This window comes from Peromyscus leucopus, chromosome 6 (assembly GCF_004664715.2).
Source record: "Peromyscus leucopus breed LL Stock chromosome 6, UCI_PerLeu_2.1, whole genome shotgun sequence".
Classification (NCBI taxonomy): domain Eukaryota; kingdom Metazoa; phylum Chordata; class Mammalia; order Rodentia; family Cricetidae; genus Peromyscus; species Peromyscus leucopus.
This window is the reverse complement of record NC_051068.1, coordinates 27,214,795-27,240,177: the sequence shown is the minus strand read 5'-3', so window position 1 is coordinate 27,240,177 and position 25,383 is coordinate 27,214,795.

Here is a 25,383-nt window from a genome sequence, read left to right as displayed (position 1 = left end):
TGGCTTCTGTGGCTATTAGGCACACATATGGTACTACAAGCAAAAAACTCATAAACACACACACACACACACACACACACACACACACATACAACAAAATAACGAAAAACAATTTAAAAGGCAAAAAAATGTTTATTTCCAAGTGTAAAATATTGAGCCTCTGATCCCCTCAACACATATTTTACACTGCATTATCTATTGCCTCAAATGCCAAGTGAGTATTGCTATTTTGAGCTATTTTTTAATTTTCATTATAATGAACATTCTCTTTGTACTGTTAACTAAAATTCATAGAGTAAATGTAAAATTGGAAGATAAAAAATTATCTTCAAAAATGTTAAATTTGAAGTTGTCTGAATTTTATTTAAAATGATATGCTAATGAACATAAGAAAATGAAATAAGTAGTAAGCATTGTACATGTTCCTAGCAGCAGAGCAGAGGTAGGCACAGGTAAATCCAACATACTGTAGCCTAGGAAAGGGCAGCTTCCAGTGGAAGTGAGACTAAAGAACACTAGTTTTATTGAATGAGTTCTAGTGCCATTCTTAAGAAAACCCATTTAAATATAAGGGCTTTGAGCATTTTTTTCCCTCCTAGTGAACTTCCTGCAGCTAAACCTCTTACTCATTGGAATGCTTCCAGATTATTTTATTATGACTAATAAAATCACAGAACACTCTACACCAGCACTTTGGAATTAGTCTTGATTTCTTTCTTTTGAGGTTTGCAATTTTCTACCTCAAGTTTCTGAGGCCATTAAAAATGAATAAAATCAATGACAAAAATCCTGGAATATAAGACTCCCATGTTACCCCTCAAAAGAGAACAAATTCAAAGTCCCAATAAGTCAAATAAAGATCCAATTTAAGGTATTAATAAAGATGGAAACTATTAAAAATATTTTGTCTCTATGTAAATTTGTGAGGGCAGCTAGATTTCAAATATAATTTTATAATGAATAGCAAGAAGGCAAATTTTTAAACAATTCTAGTGGATTTTGTCTATCTAAAAAAAATTAATTGTTCAAGTTTTAGTAGCCCATTCCCTATGGTGGATACCTTGCTCAGATTTACTGAGGGGAGAGAAGATAGGCCCTTCCTCAACATGATATGCCAGATTTTGTTGACTATCCCATGGAGGCCTTATGCCCTCTGAGGAGTCCATGGGTGTAGGATTTGGGGGAGGTGGGGCATAGGAGAAGGAGAGGAAGGGGGAACTGGGGATAGTATGAAAAGTGAAAAAAAATTAAATAAAAACAACTTTTCGCAAAATGATTTATTTTTAACTCCCCAATAACCTCATATTATATGAATATAATATTCATATGAAGAATATATGAATTTCTATAGGTAAAGTATTTGTATTTAAATCTAAATCCAAATATACCATTATTTTTTACTAAGGCACTTTGTCAAGACCTTTGACTTAAACAATGAACTATAGAAAACTGACATTTTTTGGTCCTGTTGTATATCACATACACACACACACACACACACACACACACACACACACATACACACACACACACCACCACCACCACCACATTAAGCCATTACAAACTGATTATTTAAAGATAGTTATGGGACATATCAAAAACTGTAAGAGTATAGTGATGAGAGTTACACTCGCAAAATAAGTTCTTTCATAAATAGATGCTTATACATTGGCATTTGTATTTTCAATCACAAGATGCTAAGAAGAGTGGAGTGAGGTTAAAATGGACAGGGTGACTATATATGATCAGCTTTTTTCTGTAGAGAATTACAGGGAGATGTTTCACACGAACCATATACTTCCAGTGACTACACAGAGGAGCTCAAAACATCAAAAAACAAAAATAAACAGAAATACTACTTTCTATGATATGACTATTATGCATGTTTAATAATCTCATAAATTTAATTTTCTCATAATATTACATACAATATATATGCATTATAAAATAATCTAAGAGATTAAACATGTCCTCTTCCCTTTCTGTATTGGGCAATATGAGACAGCAGAAAAGGAGGATTAAAGGGATGTCTTTGTGTTGGTAGCATGTCTATATCTTCATTGTAATATGCCAACATGTGCTTTTTCCCTGCATTTTGAATGTGGTATTGCAAAAAAAATGTATATTTAATGATTCACAATATCATTTTCTTCCAACTATTCCATGTACATTCAACCTATCATGTCTTAGCTCTCCTGCCCTACTTTTTCTCCCTGCTTTCTTTTCAAATAACCCTCCCCTTATGTTCATAATATCTAGATTCTATGTATAGGAGAAAACACCAGATGTTTGTCATACTGTGTCAGGGTTACTTTTCTTACTGTAATTGGAAATAAAGTTTTAACAGCATGGTCATATTTCCAATGTCTGTAGTGGAGATATTTGATGCCTTAGTCTACCAAGCCCTGAAATCATAACAGCTGTTTTCATAAGATAGTGAACTGAAGCTAATACAAGTAGAAATATCTAAGAGGCCCACATTCAATGAAAGACAGTATTTGCCCAGTTTTTTTAAAGATTATAAGCATAACATGCCTCCCTTCTCTTTCCCCCTTTTCTTTTTTCCCTCCAAAGCCTCACATATCCTAGATCTCTTTGAAATTCCATATCTCTAGGTTTTATGTATAAAAAGTTAACCTCAAAATTATAAGCAGAGACCTCTCAATTTTACCCATGTGACACCATTTAAAGTGTCATTTCCTTAGCATGAGTTTACAGAGACCTCTCAGACCATGTGCAGGACTATACTGTGCTGCATTACATGGTCATTCTTTTCAGCAACCATGACCCTCTTTGGGAATTCTGTCGCTGTTTGTCTTCTTTAGTCCTCATCTGTGTGGTTTACTATCATAGGTGTTCTTCCTCACTTAGTGCTGTGCTGAGGGAGATCTCATAACATTTGCTTGTCATCCTTGCTACTTATTCAGAACAGGATTATTGAGAACTAATATACTGTTATAATTAATAACAGAACATTATTCTTATCTTATATCATGTACAACATATGAGACTACCAACCTATAAGGTATATGGGAAACCCTTAGTAGTAAATAAAGGCTGTAAAAAATCAGTCCCTATAGATGAATGACTAATGTCACAATGAGTATGTAAAGGTGGTCATTAATTAGTATATTGTACTTAGGTGAATATTAAAGAAGTTAGAAAAAGTATAAAAATATGAATGTATACTTGTAACTCATTAGTATGAACAAAATTCATATATAATTATGTGATGTCTATTAAAACAGATGACGTATATTTTGAAAAATAAGTTCATAGATATATTATAAAAATTTTATTAATGATATTTTCTTGTATTCATGATTTTATTTTAAGAAATGCACTTGTATTTGTTTATAGAAATTTAAAAAGCCTTATTTGTTTTTCAGAGGGTTTTCATGTATAATAAGTATGTCTTTTTGTTGAAAATAGGTTTTCCCCTAACAGATTTTTATTAATTATATGGAAATTTCACACAATGCACTTCAATTACACTGGCTTATCATTCCTCCCTGACCCATCCTCCCGTGCTTGCACTACCCCCAAGAACAAAGAAAAGAAAAAAAAATAATAAAACCACCAAGTCCAATTCATGTTGCCCATAAACTCTTTGGAGTATGGTCAAACACCCAGTGACCAGGCCTTTAAAGAAAACGCAGTCCTTCCCCATCCTCTGCCGGAAGCCATCAGCTGGGAAGAGCTACACTTTAGCATCTTTATCATAATTTTTAAGGACCCTCTTAATGGCTGGGCTTTTTGTGTGTGTGTGGGAGGCATGGAGTTGTCACAGAAGCCTTCAATGTCTCTCATTCTCAGTTATGAGTCTGTAGTCAACACAAGCTTCCTTGCCCATAACAGCCAGCAGCAGCACAGAGCACAGACTGCCACTTGGTGTCCAGTGGTCACATGAACCATGGACATCACCATGGCTTCCAGACTGTAGCACAGGTTAAGGTAAGCAGCATGGCTCCTCTGCTGGCAGCAGGGACAACGAACATCAACATAGTCTCCAGAGGCAGCACAGACCATGGGAATCTTTCCAGGACACTTAACCCATAAAGTGAACCATTTTTCATCTTGGACATCCTGCTGCTGAGCAGACTCAGGATGATCATGCACTTGACCAGTGTCTGGGGGAAGCTCTATCTAGGCTGTTATATACCAACCACCCAGTCCTAGATACCAGCATCCCTGCTGGTTCTGGGAATACAAGTTGTGTTTACAGCTGGAGGGCAGAGCTGTTCTTGCGCTTTCCTCTCCCAAGCAGGGCGAGCAACAAGAGCGACAGAATCAGCCCAAAGTGCATAAAACCACTTTTAAAAGCATCATCCCATAAGACCTGCCATTTCTTGCTGTTCTAGAGATACTGTGCAGGTTTCAGTCTCATCCTCAGTCTCCTGGCAGAGCCTCCATGGGTCTCTCAGGCTCCTCAGAGAGGCTCTGCTGCCCCTTGGGTTCTGGTGGTCACCATCATCTTGAATCAAAAATAACTTTATAATTTTAAAGTATTTCATTTTTTTTAAATTCACATAGGTGGTTTGATACATTTGACTATTGGTTCTAGTTTATCACATGAAATTTAATGTCCATTCAAATAATCACAACCATCTATCTGAAATTTTTTTTTTAAATTTGAATATACTCCCTTTAAGTTAACCATGCTACTCTATCAGCACAATCTATCACACTGTAATTTTAAATAGGCAAAATATGATTTCCTTTAAGTAAAACATAAGCATACATTTCTACGTGCCATCTCTGTCTCATGGCATGAGAAATGCCCCGCGCACCACTGCAGTGAAACACTAACTAATGAATGTTGCCTGAAGCTCTGTGTTGACCAGGTCAGCAAGTTGAGAGAAAAAAATCTTCTTTTAAAACATGACTTGTAATTACAAAGATTTGCTCTGAAGGGTGAAAGAAGTATTCATAGAAAGATAATTGAACCTTGTTGGAATAGGGTAAATAAAATAAACTTTTGGTGATAAAACCATCTTTATGGTTATCTCCAAGGAGGCATTTAGATTAATACAAATTAAATGAGGAATTTTGTGCTTGACAGTTATGCCTTTAAAACACTGAAGTTGTTTAGTATGATGCAAGACCATGTGAGCAGAAGTGTGTAATGGCAAAGAGGTCTTCCTTTCATCTGACCACCTGGGCATTGAGACCTTCGAAAATGTGGCTGACTGTCAGCTTTCAACTCCAAGGTATTTCTGTTGTGCTCTTTTGCTGTCAAACATTCAGTAGTGATTTGTCATACACACCAGTCATTTTCAGAGATGCCCAAGGCCATACAGGACTTAACACACTGGGCAAGGGTTTCTAGTGTTAGTTACAGTCTAAAGAAAGGCTTAACATCACGGCTCAGGTAGGTGATTGAGGCTCTCATATCAAAAAAAAAAAAAAAATTGTAAGATTGACCATCCTGGAGCCAATACATGTATTTTCTTATAAATATGACAAAAGAAGAAGGAGGGGAATGGGCAGAGCCTATCATCTAGCAATATCTGAGCCATCTTCTAGAAGTTCTCACAGTTTGCAAAAATTAATGAGGTTGCAATTTTATATCATTGAAGAATCATGTTTTTTTCTATTTTCTAAGAAAATATTTGTATATTTTTTGACCAAATGAAGTTTATCAAGATGCATTATATATAATGAATATATATAATGTATATATATATGTGTATATATGTGTTGAATTATGAATTTATAATAAAATTACAAGTATGCATGTTTCTTTATATTAAAAAAGGATATACTGAAAATGTGTTATGTTTTAAGAGCTGTTTTATGTAAGTACAATGGTATATTGTTAAACACCAAGTTCAGCGCAGTATTAATCAGTCTAACATACTTCCAATTTAACTATTCATAAACTAATCACTTTAAACCATTTTATGTGCTGAAATAACATGGTTCTTATTATGTAATTACTAGGTATAGCAGGGTGAAGTTATTCCAGCACTTTCAATACTCTCATGTGTGCAATAGACTGTAGTTCTACAGAGAATCACCAAGGAGAAAGCAAAACATTTTTAATTTTTTTTCTGTAAAATCTCTGCAGTCTTTCTCTGTAAAATCCTTAGAGATTATAAGAGTGTTTAGATGACAACATGAATAATTTCCATAATAATACTTATTGATCTATGCCTATAATCACTATAATCTAAAATGGAAAAGTGACTTAAAGTATCCACTTATAAACCAGAGAGCTATTTTATACAATAAAAGGGGTGAGGTTATTGTAATAGTCATATAAAATATAAATGTACTTAAAACTGAATGAATGAACATTTGTTATATACAAGACAAACTGGGATTCTTAACCTCCTGTCATGATTATTTTTAATAGCACAGTTGTAATTGATGCTTATACCACAATAATAATTATCGAACATATGCTTTATAGTAAACACAAACCATTCAAATTTAGAGTTGTATCTCTCTTCACTTCTAATTTTTACAAAATTATAGCTAACATATATAGAGAGTGGAAGGTTAAACAGATTGTATTCTCTAATGATACATGCAAATGACAGATAAACTAATATTTAGCAGCATAGTTAGCTGAGGATGAGGGGAACCCCTCCAAAATTCAAAACAATCTTTTCTGGCTATAACACAAATATCCTAGCAAAAGTTTTCAGTGCTGTGGGATAATGCTTTTGTACACTGGTTTAATAAAATGCTGATTGGCCAGTAGCCAGGCAAGAAGTATAGGCGATATAAGCAGATAAAGAGAATTCTGAGAAGAGAAAGGCTGAGTCAGGAGAGGCCAGTCCCCTGTCCAAGAAACAGCCTGTAATGGCACACAGATAAAGCCACAGAACACATGGTGATATTATATATATATATATTTTTATATATATATATATATATATACAGAAATGGGCTGAGTTTCAGTGTTAGAGCCAGTCAGTAGTTAGCCTGAGCTAATGGCCAAGCAGTTATAAATAATATTAAGCCTCTGTGTGATTATTTTATAAGCAGGCCATGGGACTGAAGGCTGCATGCAGAACTGGAGAAACTTTCAGCTACAAATGGCACCCAGAGTGGGAGAGATTTATCCTGACCGTGGGCAGGTCAGGACACAGGAAACCTTCCAATTGCAGTTTAGTCACAGAAATCACTGTTTCAGTCAAGTGTCTGCCATCACCAAGTCAGGCATGTATCTATGAAATTGGAAGATCATATGGTTAGTAACTACCTGAAACTGGAAACCTAAAGACTAGGGAAAGTAAAGCTGAAAAAAATACTTTAAAGGCTATAATTTACATCCATGTTTTTCATGAAGATCATTTTAAAAGTTGATTATTTTGAAATGGCTAGCATATTTGTATTTATTCATAATTTGTGATAAGTTGAAATAATAATTAAAATAATTAGCATGAGGAAAATGTCATGTATAATGACAAGTTTGGTTTATGATAAAACAGTAAGCTATATTTGTATTTAGAAATTTTATTTTAAATATTATTTATACTTAATTGTAGTTTCTATGCGTGATTAAAGGTGTTTAAAAATATCTAACCATTTCTTTGTACCACTAGAAATCAAATGAACAGACACATCTTTATAAGCAAATTAAGGGACATGAAAACATTGAGTAAAATAGGAAAAAAACAATAAACAATGAGGTCAGCACAGGATGGATGTGTGTGCAGAAGACAGTAGTTGGGAGGGAAGAGAAACATGAGAGAGAAGACCAAGGGCCAATCCTTAATGTCTGGTAACAGGCAAACATCTATGGTTAACAGACAATAAACTTTTAAGAGGAGTTCTCCCATTCTAATGATATTGATTTTCATACTTTTCATATTTTTATTACCTGACAGAAGACATCAAAATTATATTGCTAGCACTTATGCCACTTAAAGATCCATATTTTACTTGGAGGAAATAAGAAATTAATGGTAGGCTTAATTCCACCTGGTGCTTAAGTCATTCTTCACACAAAAAATTAAGTGATTGAGAATGTCTTTAGACTGTCAGACCATATTTTTTTTGAGAAGTGACCTTGATGAATTCATACATCTTGTTGTATGCTGTTTGCTTTATTTCATGAATACTACTAAATATTTGTACAACCTTAAAAATACTTTCTGGAGTGTGGATTTTTGTTTGTTTTTTTGATTATTGAGTTTGAATTTCAATACTTTCATGAGTTTTACTGTTAGAGTTGTCAGAGCCACTAACAATAACTAACAGAGACAAAAATGATGCAAACTTTACTGGATGACTTTATTAGATATCTCCGTTGTTCGAGCTGGAACAGGGACAGAGTGGGAGGGCAGAGATGGAGATACCATGATAGATGAGGACATCATGGGAATCAGAAGAGGCAAAGTGCCAGGGAGCCTCTCAGGAATCCACAAGGATGACCCCACCTTGAAGTGCTGGCGGTGGTTTAGAGGGTACCTGGACTGGGCTACTCTGGTGACCAGTTTAGTGAATACCCTAACCGTCATCACACAGTCTTTGTCCAGTGTGACTGATGGAGACAGATGCAGAGATCCACAGCCAGGCTGAGCTCCGGGAATCCAACTGATGAGAGAGAGGAGAGATTCTGCAGGCGGGGGACATCAAGATCATGATAGGAAGACGTGCAGAGATGACAGGTCACACTAGGGGAAGCCCATGAACTGTAGACTAGTGGCTCTGGAGTGCACATGGGACTGGACTAGGCCCTCTGGATATGGAAGACGGTTGTTCGGCTCAAACTATATCCGCGGCACCCAGGCAGGGGGATTGGGATCAGTCCCTGGTGCATGGGCAGGCTTTTTGGGAAGCCGGTGCCTGTGGTGTAATGCCTTGCACAGCCTTGGTTCAGTGGGAAGGGGCTTGGACCTGCCTAGGTTCAGTGTGCAGGGCTCTGCTGACTCCCCATGGGAGACCTTGATTTGGGGGATGTGGGGATGTGGGGATGTGGGGTGGCTTGGGAGGGAGGGCTGGAAGGTGGAAGGAGAGAGAAGGGGGATCTGTGGTTGGTATGTAGAGTGAGTAGAAAATTTCTTAATAAAGAAAAATGAAAAAAGAGTATAAAATAAAACAAAAAATACAGAATTCAAGGCTACTAAGGAGTTCCAAATTATTTTCATAATATTCTTTTACTCTATTTTTATTGAACATAATTTTAAACAATATATTTTGATCTCCTCCATATTCTTAATGTTCATATAAAAATGCCTGTGCCCATCAAAATAATTTTAATCTTCTCATATATTGGAATTATATTAAATAACTGCTATGAACTAAAAATTACCATTCAGCTTATATTGAGGGCCTCTACTATATCTATAAGTAATTTGTCTAGACTGAAATTCTTAGAGCTTTCTGACAACCTCTTTTTGATGAGTTTATTGGCAATCTCAGGACATTTCAAATTAAGTCACTATAAGATGAAAACTTTTACTTTCTCCTCTGTACCTGTCAGAACACATTTAGAATACATTATATTCTGTGCAATACCTATCCACAGAAACCTCTCACCTTGGAGGAAGACAATAGTCTCAGAAAAGAGTATTACATTCCCCAGCCATTTGACCCAACAGCCTCCTCTATAAAGTGAGTACAAAAATATCTGTATTGCCTTTCTCACAGGGTACTTATGAAGAGCAAACAAGATGTCTACTCCCTGTAGCCAATGTATATTTAGAAAGTAAAGCTCTCTTGCAGTGAAGACTAACTTTTTAGAGATATGAATCATTTGTGATATTACATATAAGAAGACAAAACTTTTCTTCCTACATAAGAGTTTATCTGCAACTTATTAATTAGAAACATGATTATCCTAGAATATATTGCTTCTTTTTATTAGAAAATGTTGACATAGTAGCTGTTGTGGAACACAATCATCAGAAAATTTTCACAATTATTTATAATAAATTGATGGTATATATATATATATATAAGTTTATGTGAGAATATTTATATATTTATATAGTGCATTTAAATAATGTAGGTATTTCCTACTGAATTATTTCTCATAAAGGAAACAAATGAGGTTAGCTGATATGCCTGCTAACTTTCACATCTTACTAGACAGGTTACAAAAGTTTTATATTTCTAAACTAAGAAAGCCACATTAAACAAGTGACTATTGAGTTTCTGTCATGAAAACCACTCACACAGTTGTACCCTTATTGGTTTAATTTGAAATTGCAAATGGCTGTCCTTTGTAATGCTCAGATTATCTCAAACCACACTTTTACTTAGTGAGTATTCACTTCATTGCCACTGTGACAATGCACAAATGTCACGAGTTTTGGAAATGTGTAGGTGAATAAACTCATACTGACCTTCCAGTGAACTGTGAATTGCAGGCATTTCCAAACTATCCTGAGAATGTTTTGCTCGCCAATATATTTGAAATGCTTATAATCTTACGAACTCAATGAATTTTCCTATTTCTGTGACATTATTTTTCTGTACTGATATACTAGAAGAATCACAGTCTTTAATAAGTTAAAAGTAATATTCCTCATTGACACATTTACATCTAAACTTCAGGTCCCATTTTGTACTGTTCAAAAAGACTTTTAGCAGATTTAGCTATGTTGAGAGGATGGAAAGAAACCACATAAATAAGGAAATTCTTTTACTTTAAACTTGCAGAATGTGGTGCTCTTTGAGTGACTGTCAGCTACTTAATGCATTAAAAGATTATCCCTCATGGGTAGTTCTTTAAATATGTTTTCTTTTAATTTGCTTTCAGTCCCAAGAAAGATTATTTCCACATGAGATGTACAAATTTCATCCTCACCCTGCATGAAATTAGAGTTACCACTAGGGATGGGTAAGCTTTACTCTAAAGAAAATTAGCTTCATTAAAACTAAGCTTTCTTCCAAAAAAGCAATAAAATCTTAAACATTTTCTGAATGAATAGGCAAATAAGTTCAGATAGAACTGTTCATTTTTGTAATATATTTTCCAGGTTGGGCCAGTGGCAAGGATTAGATCCATCTGTCAAGTGAACAAAGACACTCTCTGTAACACAGTTCTATGAAGGCAGGATCACATAGTCAAATTGCTGGGTGTGAAGAAGACCATTGCATTAACTTACTAACACAGAGAAATGAAACATGAAGAATTTGTAATATGAATAAAAATCCTTGCAAGGGTGGAAGATGAGTTTTCAAGAAACAGAGTATGAAGTAAAAAGTCATCATAAGACTATTTCTTCCACTTTCAGCGTTATTTGAGTCTGTAGGTTTTTGTCTAGGCTTGAAGCTTCTTGAAATTTCCTTCTTCCATACTAGCATGTCTATTGGTGCCATCCTTTTTGAGGTCATCCTTAGGTAGGCATGTTGCTGAGAATTCATGGATGAAGTTTCTTTGTTACATCTAGGAAGCACAATCTCACAGCAAAATTCCTGATCCTGTACCTTTTCCAGTCTCTTCATCCCCTCTTTTTCAATGTTCCTTGACTTTAGCTGTGAGAGTTATGTTGTAGATACATCAGTTATGTGTGGGTTCCACAACTCTGCGCTTTAGGCAGATTTTTTAATTGTGTCCCCATGTTGCAAGAATGGTTTTCTTGATGAAGCATGAGAATTACAGTTCTCTGTGAGTGTAAGGATAAATATTTACAATGTGTTTAGTGATTATGTTGATTTATCAAAATGGTGATTGTAGGTTCTTCTTTAGTATTCATGGCTTTACTATCCATGGGTAGCTGGCTATGTTTCCAGTACAAGTCAAGCTTTTCCTCTTGTTTAGCAGGTCTTAAGTCCAATTAAAATGGTGTTGGTTATTGCCAAGGTATGATGTCACTACTGTACACTTATGATTACCATGCAATGTTGGTATTGCTGTGATTCATAGACATCATAACTGGGTAGGAATATTGATTGCTTCTATCCTTTGGAAGCTAAAAATGGAGACTTCTGGTACCATGTAAACTAGTCCTCAATGACACTGCTTTCAGGTCAGATCCAACTTAGGTCCTTTGGATCCTATGTCAGGAGTGGACAGTGTCTTCAGCAATAGTCATCTCTAGGGAAGAGCATAACAATTGGTTACCTGATACAAATTATCAGACATGAAAACTTTTACACATAAGTTGTATTATAGGGACTGAGGCAGATGTATGTGTATGTGTCTGTGCATGCATGATTGTGTGCACATGCACACACACACACACACACACACACACACACACACAATTAGGTATTAAAGTACAAGAGGCCATAGATTTGGGAGAAAGCAAGGGGACATATATGAAAGGTGATGGAGGAAACAAAACAAAGGAGGAGAGCATGTAATTATTGTTTAATTTCAAATATATATAAAATAATAAAAAGCCACTTAAGCAATATAGGACAAGTGCTTAATATTGAATGCTCTTCATTCTTTTAATATATGGAGTTCCTTAAATCTTTTGGGATCCGACCAGGATGAAAACACGCAGGACAGGTTACCTGTAAGAAACGCAGGAAAGATGGAGACATGGACACAGAGACAGGGAGGTGAGTAAGATGGCAGGTGGGACAGAAAAAAAGGAAGGAGGTAGGAATGAATGGTTATATGTATGGGAGAAAGCATACTAGGCCTCAGCATTCCACAAAGAACTAGAGGTATCCAAGGAATGCTGAGATTAGAAGAAATTGTCTTCTCTAGAGAAGAACAGATCAACTAATTATAAAATAAAAAAAAATGGTCAACTCTGAAAACACTCATACTAATAACATTATACAGACTCAATAAGTTGTATTTATATATGTATATAATAACAATTAATGAAAACAAGAAACCGTGAATTTGAAAATTAGCAAAGAGCAGGTATATAAAAGAGTATGGAGGGGGAAAAGGGAGTATTATGTAGTTATGCTCTCAAAAATATCACAAATATTTTTATTGATGGATTGGAAAAGTTTATTGTTGAAACTTCATGTACCCCTTAGACAAATTAGAACATAATACTTTATCAATTTTATTGAACACAATTTGTGGAGAAGAGAATTTTTCTCATTTTGATGGAACATTGCTAGGAAAGGCATCAGGAATCTGCAACTGCATTTTCTATAGATTATGCTATCTGTTGAAGCATAGACTGTTACATCAGATTCTCAACTGAGCAAACAAGGATAGTGACAGATTCCATGCATGGTGCATTGTAAGTATAACATAGAGCAGGAGGTGTAGGAGATGAGAATTCATCAAAGCAATATGGAGCCAAACTATTCCTTGGGTAACACTAGCACATTATGAAAATGGGAAACTGTCCAAATATCAAGTATGAATGGCCAATATATAGGGAAAAAAGCTGAACAAGTTAGGTTAATATTTAATGAGATCATATTTATATTGATTTTTCCTCCAGTCTCATCAAATATGTGAATACTTTATACATTTTCAGTCCAAAACTTATGAAATTGAAACATATACAACCCTCCAGAATGACTATCTATGTGTTATACAGCGATTTCATTGTCTCAAAGAGGAAGCAGTTTTAAAGAATGCAAAATTTAATTTTGATTAACATTGGTAAAGGCACATATATGAAGGATAATTAAATCCATGCATGAACACAGTTGCTTCAAAGCAGTGTGCTGTCACATGTGAAAACCAACTGGTTTTCACAGTTGCTCTTTCTTACTCACAGGAAGGTCTATGAAGATGTTCATGTATGGAATATATCTGTCTTTTGGATAACATGGAGACCAGCCTTCTGTAGATATTCTAAGTGCTCTGCATTTAGGAAGTGGGAGACAAAAATACATAAGAGAATAAGTATTCTTGACTCACAAGTCCCCTCTCTTGGAACATTTGTACATTACTCCCCACAAATAATGGGGAGATCACAAAACCACAGAGGGAAAAAATGACTGAGACTTCGGTAAATTCCTAGTCAAGAGCAAAGATTCCAGATTCCATAAAGAGTAAGTGAGAAATGAATCTTGCTGAAGGCAGAAATGTATGATAAGTTTTATATATATATATATATGTGTGTGTGTGTGTGTGTGTGTGTGTGTGTGTGTGTGTGTGTGTATGTACACTTATCACATATATACATATATATTTTTATATATAAATAGATTATTTCAACTAATCACTAAAGTAAACACAGAAACAAATTTAGTGAGTTAAATATTTCACATCGCTTAAGAAAACTGGTACTGGACTTAATTTCTTAATTTATGTCACAGTCCAATGTTTTCTTTCTGAAGCAAATGTCTAGGAGAGACTTCAGTAAACACCTAATGGAGTACCTTGATTATTTTCTTCATGAAATACCTATCCTTAGCATGAACTCTTTCTGTTATGTTCAAAAATCTAAATTGCAGGCATGTAATAATTGCAGAGCCGTATCACTATTTTTATTGTGTTTCAAAGCTAATGGTTTAAGTTAATTATCATTTAACCAAAGACACGAAAATGGATATAATATTACCTTTATTAAAAGTACTTTTAGCTAGTAGTTGTAATAGGGAGAGCAGTGGTCAGCAGTCTGGATTACAATATCAGAATATAACACAATGTAACAAATTTCTACCAATAATAACTGCATTGTAAAAGCTTCGAATGACTATATGAAATATGTAAATTGGTTACTGATCCATTTTTTAAAATGTTCAGTGTAGGACCTGCAGTCTTATGAATTTTTAAAAGCATGTGATATGGAATAAGAAAATGAGATGGGATTCTAGCATGAAAATTGTTGTACATTTTCTACTCATGTCAAGAGCTGGAAGCTAATGAAAGATAGATTCTCAGCCTAAAATGCCGATGAAAGTGCTTACCTTCGACAGTGTCTTTCCTTCTCCTCCAGCTCTCTACCGAAGCTATTCTTCTGTTATTATAAACATTTCACAATGACATTCTCAGTGATTCTTAATCTGTCATCTATTATTAGTCTCTGCAAGACTCAGAATCCCAGCAGATCAGTGTCTCATCTATCATGTTTCCAAGTACAAGAAGCCTTTCTCACACAGGAGAGTTCTGATCCTTGAATTCAGCAAGAATACAGAATAAAGCATTGAAAGAGGTAACATGGTATCCTCTACTCTATGAGTTGAAATAGGCATTCAGACTTTAGGATACCTATCTGCTAAGTGATCCTGTCAGGGACTAACATTCAACAAACCACAGAAATAATGCTCAGTGTTTCCAGGGCAGTATCCTGGCTCAATATATACTCACAACACAAAAGAGATATAGGCTCTTCCCTCCAGGATGTTATAGTGGAAAGAATAGTTTGTAGGCAATGGGTATTAAGTGTGTAGTATGTGTATGTGTGATATTTGTTCATGTATGTGCTGTATATAAAACTACTTTAGGCAATTCTCCATGGAAAGAATATTTATTCTAATAAACACCCTGTATTAAGGTAAGGGAATCCTCTAGGGAAAAAAGGGGGCCTAGATAATTAAAGTTATCACACTATTTTTCGTTATCACACTATTTTTCAAGGAAAACCTTAAAATGTTCTGTCTTCTGTGATTAAGATTGCCCCAAACAGCCGGGTAGTGGTGGCACACGCCTTTAATCCCAGCACTCAGGAAGTAGAGGCAGGTGGATCTCTGTGAGTTTGATGCCAGCCTGGTCTACAGGGTGAGATTCAGGACAGGCACGAAAACTACGCAGAGAAACCCTGTCTCAGAAAAAAAAAAGTTTGCCTCCAAACCATGTGAAACATAGGTCTTCAAGCAGTTAAATGGAAATTTAGGATCTCTCAAACTTAAAACATGCATTTCATAGGGCCAGCCAGGATTCTCAGTGGGTAGAGACACTGGTTACCAAGCCACACACCCCCACCCCCGCCACATCTCCTCTTACTCTTAATAATAAATATTCTCATAATAAGCTTTCTAAACCAGCCAGACTTGAGGTTTGTTGAAACAATCCTGAAAAGTATAAGATAATAAAAATCTAAGGGGTGCTTATGGCACATGCAGAATCAGTCATTCCTTCTGTTGGGGCACATAGTCATAACTACGTCCAAGACACAATTCTCCAAGATTAAATACACACATATACAAACATATGTTTTTACACATACAAATAAACACACACATATATGCATATATTTCCAGATAATATTACATCTATTTCTCTGTATTTAGTATCCTGACTTTTATTTTTAGAATTTATTCTACATTCATTTATAATGTGTATGTTTATGGGTCAGGGAGAACTTAAGTGAGTTAGTTCTATCCTTTCACATTGTGGGTTTCAGGGCTTGAAAACAGGTCACCAGGCTTGGAATCAAGTGTCTTTACCACTAAGCCTTCTGGACATTTAGCACATTTATTGTGTCTGAGACTCAGAAATTTTCAAGGTATCACTTGAACAGCCATAATTTGAACAGTTTGGGTTATTGCTAATCATAGGTGACTTATTCTATGAGGATAAGAAAAATCATAATCTGTCTGGTCTCATCCAAGCATATACTAGTGGCATATTTTAGTTTTTGGGTCTGTTATAAGAAATGACTTTTGGTAGCAAACAATTCCCTCCAAATTACTTATTTTTTGAATTTTTATTTATTTATTTATTTATTATTTATTTATTTATTTATTTTTTGTTTTTTTTTTTCGAGACAGTGTTTCTCTGTGTAGCTTTGCGCCTTTCCTGGAACTCGCTTTGGAGACCAGGCTGGCCTCGAACTCACAGAGATCCGCCTGGCTCTGCCTCCGGAGTGCTGGGATTAAAGGCGTGCACCACCACCACCCAGCGAATTTTTATTTTTATTTAATTTTTTTTTTCCATTTTACACACCATCCACATTTCCCCTCCCTCCCCCATCCTACTCACTTCCTACCTTCCCCTATCACATCCTTGGTCCTCAGAGAGGGTAAGGCCTCCCATGGGGAGTCAACAAAGTCTGGCATATCAAGTTGAAGCAGGACCAAGCCGCTCCCCACTGTATCAAGGCTGAGCTAGGTATCCCTCCATAGGGAATTAGTTCCAGAAAGCCAGTTCATGCAGTAGGGATAAATCCTGGTCCCACTGCAAGCGGACCCACAAACTGTTCAAGTCACACAACTGCCACCCACATTCAGAGGGCCTAGTTCAGTTCTATGCAGGTTCCTCAGCTGTCAGTTCAGAGTCAGTGAGCTCCAACTAGCTTTGGTCAGCTGTCTCTGGGTTTCCCTATCATGATCTTGAGCCCTTTGCTCATATAATCCCTCCTCCCTCTCATTGAGTGGACTCTGGAACTCCACACAGTTCTTAGCAGTGGATCTCTGCATCTGCTTCCATCAGTTATTGGGTGAAGTTTCTATGATGACAATTAGGATAGTCGTCAATCTGATCACAGGGAAAGGTCAGTTCAGGGACCCTCTCCACTAATGCTTGAAGTCTTAGCTGGTGTCATCCTTGTGGATTCCTTTGAATTCCCCTGGCACCAGGTTTCTTCCTAACCCCATAATGACTTCTGCTATCAAGATATCTCTTTGCTTGCTCTCCTCTGTCCCTCCCCTAAGTAGAACATCCCCATGTTCCCTCATGTTCTCCTGCCATCTCCCGTTACTTTCTTCCCCCATCCCCATGCTCCATATTTACTCAGGAGAACTTATGTATTTCCCCTTCCTAGGGGGATCCATGCATCATCTTTTAGGGTCCTCCTTGCTACCTAGTTTCTCAGTATAACCAAATTACTTCTTAACAGTTCCAGAGTTAAGGAGTTCCAAGTGGCTTACAGTGGTTGCGATCTTAGCAGGGTTGTGAAGCTTTTGTGAGGATCTGAAAAAACAAGTTTAGCTTTTGTTGTTGTCCTTCTGCTGTTGTCAGATTTACAACCTTGACCCCATATCCTGGTTCTTGTCCTTTCCTGTTTTCAAAGTCAACAGTGGTCTATATTAGTATCTTCTTCCCATCTTCTCTTATTCTGTCTCTGATTCTCCAAAATCTCTATCACCCATTAAAGAGCTCTGTGTTTACCTTGCTCCTACATGGAATACATCTTTAAAAGTCAACTGGTTAACAAGTTTAACACAGATGGAAACTGTAATTTCCTTTCCCATGTATGCTAACACAGTCACATGCTAGGGAATAGAATGTAGACATCTGTGTAAGAGACAGTGATTTGCATACCACATCAGTGTGTTCCAATATGGTAGAATTATTCTTGTTGTGGGCCTTCGAGATTTGGCTCCAGCTGGAAGTCTTCCAACGAAGATGCAAGATTGTTATTATTTCTCAATTTCTATAAGGAATTGTGCCAGAATTTTGAAGGGTATTGAATTGAATCAGTAGATTTCATTTAGTGGGATGACCATTTTTACAATTTTAATCCTACTCTTCTGCCTTAGTCTCTGTTCTATTTCTATGAAGAGACATCATGGCCTCAGTAACTTGTATAAAGAAAAGCATTTAATTGAGACTTGCTTACAGTTTCAGAGGTTCAGTTCATTATCACATGGCATGAAGCATTGCTGGAAGCATGATAGGAAATATGGCTATGCTCAGGCAGACATGGTGCTGGAAAGGAGCTAAGAGTGGTACATGTAGATCTTCAGGCAGCAGGAAGAAAAAAAGCCACTGGGCCTGGCTTGGCCTTCTTCAAATCCCAAAAGCCCACACCCAGGTACACTCTTCCTCTAATGGGGACATACCCACTACAAAAAGGCCACACCCACTTCAACAAAGCAACACCCACTCCAACAAGGCCTTACCTCCTAACTTATGCCAAGTTGGGCCACCTCCTAATGAGTAAGCATTCAGATATTTGAGCCTAATGGGGTTCATTCCTATTCAAACCACCATGCATTCCACAAGTGTGGGAGGGTATTTTCATCTTCTAAGGCCTTCTTTGACTTCTTTCTTTAATGTCTTAAAGTTCTATTATACAAATTTTTCACTTGTTTGATTAGTTATCCCAAAAGTTACTTTGAGGTTATAAAGCACCTTTCCTTAATTTCTTTCTCACTATGTTTGTCATTTATATATAAGTAGGTTATTGAATTTTGTGTGTTAATTTTGCATCCTGCTACATTGTTGAAAGTTTTTATCAGATGTAGAAGTTTATTGGCAGAGTTTTTAGGGACCTTTTATTTATAAAATTATAATTGCAAATAAAGATACTTTGACTTCTCCCTTTCCTATTTGTAGCCTCTTGATCTCCTACAGTTGTCTTATTGCTGTAGCTGAGATGTCAAGTACTCCACTGAAGAGTTGTGGAGAGTGGAAATATCCTTGACTTCAACCTAATTTTAGTGGAAATGTTTGAGGTTTCTCTCTGGTTAAGATGATATTGATCCTGGGTTTGCTGTTAGTTGCCACTATTATGTTAAGGTATTTCCCTTGTATCCCTAGTCTCATAAGACGATTTGCTTACCTCTGCTGTATCCAAAGACACAGTCAACAAGAACCACAAAATGCTGGGCGGTGGTGGTGCACACCTTTAATCCCAGCACTTAGGAGGCAGAGGCAGGCAGATCTCTATGAGTTCGAGGCCTGCCTGGTCTGGGAAGTGAGTTCCAAGAAAGGCTCAAAGCTACACAGAGAAACCCTGTCTCGAAAAACCAAAAAAAAAAAAAAAAAAAAAAAAAAAAAACCTACAAATCACAAAATGCCCACATAGCTCAAGCCTAACAATGTCTTTGTAATAATGTCACAATACTGAGACCTCACTTTAGCACTGTCATCTTGCCCACATGTTTTATGATAAAATCCCAATTAAATAATGATATGAAGGTATGGGATCTGGGAAAATACTTTTTTTGATTAACTTCAGTAATATAAATTCACTTTAGTTTTCTGAAAGTCAGAAGTGGACGTAGGGTGAACTCTGCAACTGATTTACTGTGAATCAAACAAAGAGGGTTGAAGAGTTGTTTTAGTTGTTAAAGCACACAATATCCTTCTGAGGACCAGATTTTCTTTCTAGGACCCACAGCTCCCTGAACCTCCAGTTCCAGGGGATCCCTCCTCTGATCTCCAATCACTGCAGGAATCTGGTACATGTAAACAAAACATCCAAATACATAAAATAAAGAAATTTAAAAGGAAGATTGAAGAAAATTAAGGCATGGAACCTGCAGGAAAACATGTAGAATTGGAAATTATTTTGCTATTCAAATTAAGCTGTGAGCTGTGTGTGTATGTGTGTGTGTGTGTGTGTGTGTGTGTGTGTGTGCGCGCGCGCGCTATGTGTATTGTATATGGGTCTGTGCAGATAAATGGGGTATGTTTATATGAACATGCATGTGGAAATCAGAGGTCAAAGTTGGATGTATCACTTATTGCTCTCCACCTTGGTTTTTGAAGAAGGATCTTTCAGTCCGGTGGTCGTAGTCTCTCAAGAGATGCAGGACAAGCAAGCTCGAGGGATATACCTATCTTCTCACCATACTTCTGGTAACATTCAATTCCTGCCAAGCGCAGCTTTTTAAGTGGGCACTTAGTATGCAAACTTAGATATAGATATTTGTGCTGTAGGTACATTACCCATTGTGCAGTTTTCTTAGTCCTTCACCATAGTCTTTGAGGAGATATCAACACAAAGTCACCAAACATTAGATGACTCCATTGTATCTTAGAAATAACTATGCCACAGAATTCCTGCTTTGCTCATTCAGTGGCTTCTATATGCTATAATAATTATGATCTTCTGCTTACTCCTGTGGTATTCTGTGCTAAGTAACCAGGGCCTTTATTAAGTCATGTTCATACAGTCATCTATACTGTACATCACAAAACTCTCAACATTTATTATACATGCTACCTGTGTGTATGTTGCACTAAGAAATATAAATAGAACCTGATGAGTAAGTGTTGGGAGGCATAAGAGGGCTCAGAGTGGGGGTATTGATGATGAGCTGGAGGGAGGAACAAGTGAACAAAAGTGTTTTAATTCTATTGAAAATGTGATTTTATTTGATTTCTGCCCTTCCATTATTCGTGCCTTAGCCTCTTTTCTTCTGACACCAGGAAGTGATCAGTTCTGCCAAGAGTGGGCATCTTTTCAAGGATCAGGCCATATGCAGTTCCAATGTCAAGATGAACCCATTGGCAAGAAGCCAAAAGAGTTTGAGTCCAGCATATCTCAGGAGCTGCTCCAGCTGGAGATAAATTTACATCTAAAGGCATAGCTACTGGATCCCAGCATTAATTCAGCCAAAGAAATTATACTTATTGGTGGTCCTAAAACTATCACAGCTTTTCTACCAGTTCCTCAGTTGAAATTTTTTCCAAGTCTGGCTTATTCATGAATCACAAAAAAAAAAAAAAAAAAAAAAAAAAAAAAAAAAAAAAAAAAAAAAAAAAAAAAAAATTAGGGTAATATACATAATCTTCATTGCTCAGAGAAGAATTCTGTCTAAGTCAAATCAAGAAAGCCATTCAAAAGATAACCAAAAGAGTCCCAGAAGCTACCCCCATGACAGCAGTGGTCAGTGTCAGCCATCCTTGAAGACTGGTCTTCCTAAGTAAAAATGTGAGTGAGAGGATCCCTGTACAGTTTTACAAAGTTTCACTTAGACAAAGCACAGCAGAACAATGTGGAGCACAAGCTTGAAAACTTTCCTGGTGTGTGTAAGAAGTTCATTGGCAAGGATGTTGATTTTGAATTCCCCAAATTTCTGAAGTAAACAAAAATCACTAGATAAAGTGCCATTCATAGAAAACACACACACACATACACACTCGATCTAACTGAATTTCATTAAAAATAAAACAATAATAACAAAAATAAAGTATATAGCATTTATATCAATATTTCTTATGTTGAAAGTACTTTTTGTTCTTTATTATACTTATATGCTCCTCAGTCCTTAGTCATTCTGGATCATTCTTTCACCCTCTGGAATGTCAGTGAATAGAACACTTCATTTTATGTCAACTGAAAGGATGACAGTGAAGATATTCATGACTTGGAAGTAATTTGCCAACATTTGCTGAAATTATTTGAACTTTTTCATCTTGTAATCATGCTGGATTAGGCTGCATTCTTTAATGCAGATGTAATGTGATGATCAGCTGACCAGTCAAGAGAATTTTTATGAACAAAAAAAAGCCTCAAATTCATCAGTGTTTACCCCATTAAAATTAAGCATCCAATTTATATATTTAAGTGTATTTTATATATGTTTTCTTTCCTGTATTTTTTAAAATTTCTGCTTATTTTGGTTATACATCTAAAAATATATTTAATAAAGTTTTAGTCTCACTAGAATATTTTAATAGTATTATGCATGTTGTTACATCTAATCTTTTAGTCCATTAAATCTATAATTGACTAAAATCCCAGCAACCAGGCATTTTCCTTTATTAACACTTAATCAGATTATCTAGAATAGAAAACACACCCTAAGTCAGGTCCTTTCCTTCTGGGGGTAACTGGTACAAACAGACGTGGAAGAAGGAAAAATCTTTCCTTGGTCTCACTCTGGCCAGTATTCAATTCAGCTTCCCCAAAAGAGCAACGCAGACAGAAGAACAGCATCCCTCCAGGAATCCTCCTGGACTTCAGTCCCTGACAGAGGCTGCAGAGACATCCACTCTAGAGGACTGGACAATTACTGCATTCTTGGTCTTCCTGTAATGACACAGCCATGCTCCACTGGCCACGTGTAGCCTAACATACATATTCAATCTACCAGTTCTGTTCTGACTGATATACATATTTAAACCATTTATAAATTGCCATAGAGTCCAAATTCACACACTGTGTGACTAAAATTATATGAAATACTCATGTGTTTTCAAATTTGCTTCCTCCTAACCACTGTGTCACATCACTTCTGTTGGAGAATCCAAAAATTCTCATGGAAGAATCCTCTGGTGGTAGGACATGTTAACAAAGGCACTCCTATGCATACACAGGTTACTTGTGCTAAGGTATTTCTACTATAGAAGTGAGACTTTTTGTTTGTTTTTTATCTCTTTATTTCCAATCTCTTACCTATGTATAGGATTCCATTAATTTTTTTGAATGCATTAAAATGAATTTTATTTATTTATTTGTTTGTTTTTATTAAGAAAGTTAATTCATTTTACATACCAACCACAGGTTCCCATCTTATCCCTTCTCCTACAGCCTTTTCAGCCTTCCTCCCCCAAATCACCCCCCATTCCCTACTCCAACAAGGTATAAGGCCTCCCATGGGGAGTAAGTAGAGCCTAGCACATTCAATTGAGACAGGTCCAAGCCCCTCCCCCATCATCAAGTCTGTCCCCAGTATCAAGGTTGTGCAAAGTATCCCACCATAATTAGTGGGCTACAAAATGCCAGCACATACATCAGGGATGGATCCTGATCTTACTGCCAGAGGGCTCCTTAAACAGATCAAACTACACAACTGTCTCACTTATGCAGAGGGCCTAGTCCAGTCCTATGGAGATTCCACTGCTGTTGGTCTAAAGATAGCTTGGTTTGGTTATCTTTTTAGGTTTCCCCATCATGATCTTGACCCCCCTTTCTCATAGAATACCTATTCCCTCTCTTTGAGTGGACTCCCAGAACTCAGCGTGGTGCTTGGCTGTGGATCTCTGCATTTGCTTCCTTCAGTTACTGGATGAGGACTCTATGATGATAGTTAGGGTATTTATTTCAAATGAAACTTCTTGGTGGTTGATGATGTAGCTCCATTGACAGAGATCAAACCTATCCCACACACATCTCTGCTATTGTTCCACAACATCACATAAACCAGGAGTGGTGGTTCACATAGGAGTCCTAGCCCTTGAGTTCTGGAAGCACTGAGATCAGTATTATTTCAAGGTCATCTTCAAATACAAAGCAAATTTAAGGTCAGTCTTTGCTAAAAAGGAATTTGTCTAAAAAAACAGTAATTTTAGTTGAATTGGTGAACCAGTGATAAATATAGCAGAGATCATTAAGTGTGAGATTTTACAAATGACATACCTAAGTCCAGTTTTCAATAAAGGAATCCCCACAAAGATAATTTAGAGAAGTTTGAGAACAATACTGAAGTCATGGATAATAATTTTTTATTTCTTTTTAATTTTTAATCTTATGCCTAAAAAGGTGGCAAATGGGGAGAGAGACTTGCTGTGAGGCTAGAGTTCCTGTGTTGGACCCCTGGGATCCACATAGTCGCATTAAACATTAAAATCCAAATGAGAACACTGGGTTCAGACTAACATGATTTCAAAAGAACATTGGATGCTGGAAAATTGAGATGTAATGTCTGTTGTGAGTTTTGTTTCATTTTGCTTGTCTGTTTTGTTTTACGTTTTTTCCCTGAAATAAAATCTTTCTCTTACCCAGATACTTTTCATTCTCTTTTCATTTACTTTACATACCAATCACAGTTTTTTCCCTCCTCCTCTCTTTCCATTCCCTTCCCCAACCTCCCATCCATCTTTCCCATGCACTCCTCCTCCATTCAGAAAGGAGCAGGCTTCCTATGGGAGTCAACCAAGCATGGCATATCATGTTGAGACAGGACCAAGGTCATCCCCCTGCATCAAGGCTGGCCTAGGCAGTTCTGGATGGGCAATGGGTCTCAAAAAGGCAGCTCATGCAGCAGGGACAAGTCCTAATCCCACTGCTAGGGACCCCACAAACAAATTAAATAACAAAAGTAACAACTGTCACCCACATTCAGAGTGCCTAAGTCTGTCCCTTGCAGGCTCCCTACCCATTGGTCCAGAGTCTGTGAGCTCCAATTAGCTCAGATCTGCTGTTCCTGTGGGTTTACCCTTCATGATATTGACTCCACTTGCTCGCACAATCCCTCCTCCCTCTAGTCAACCTGAACTTGTTCCAGCACTTGGCTGTGTATCTCTGCATCTGCTCCTATCAGTTACTGGATGAAGACTTTCTGCTGACAATTAAGGTAGTCACCAATTTGATTACAGGATAAATCCAGTTTACGCACACTCTCTACTACTGCTAGGAATCTTAGCTAGGGTCATCTTTGTTGATTCCTGGGAGTTTCCTTGGCATCAGGTTTCTCTGTAACCCCAAAATATCTCCCTTTACCTAGATATCTTTTTAGTACTCTCTCCTTCTCTCCCACCCACAACTCAAGCAACCCAATCCCTCATGTTCCCATCCTGTCATCCCCTACCCTCCAGAACCTCCTCTAACCCAGTCTACCCAGGAGATCTCATTTGTTTCCCCTCCCTGGAATATCTATGCGTCCCTTTTAGAATCCTTTTAGTTACTTGGCTTTTCTGGAACTGTGGATTGTATTCTGATTAGCCTTTGCTTTACATATAAAATCCACTTATGAGTGAGTACATACCATGTTTGTCTATCTAGTTCTGGGGTACCTCAGGATGATTTTTCTATTTCCATCTATTTGCCTGCAAATTTCATGGTGTCATTTTTTTTTTACCAACGAATAATACTCCATTGTGTAAATGTACCACCTTTTCTTTATCCATATGAAAAATACTGTGATGAACATAGTTGAGTAAGCATGCTTGTGGTATGATTGAGCATCCTTTGGGTATATGCCCAA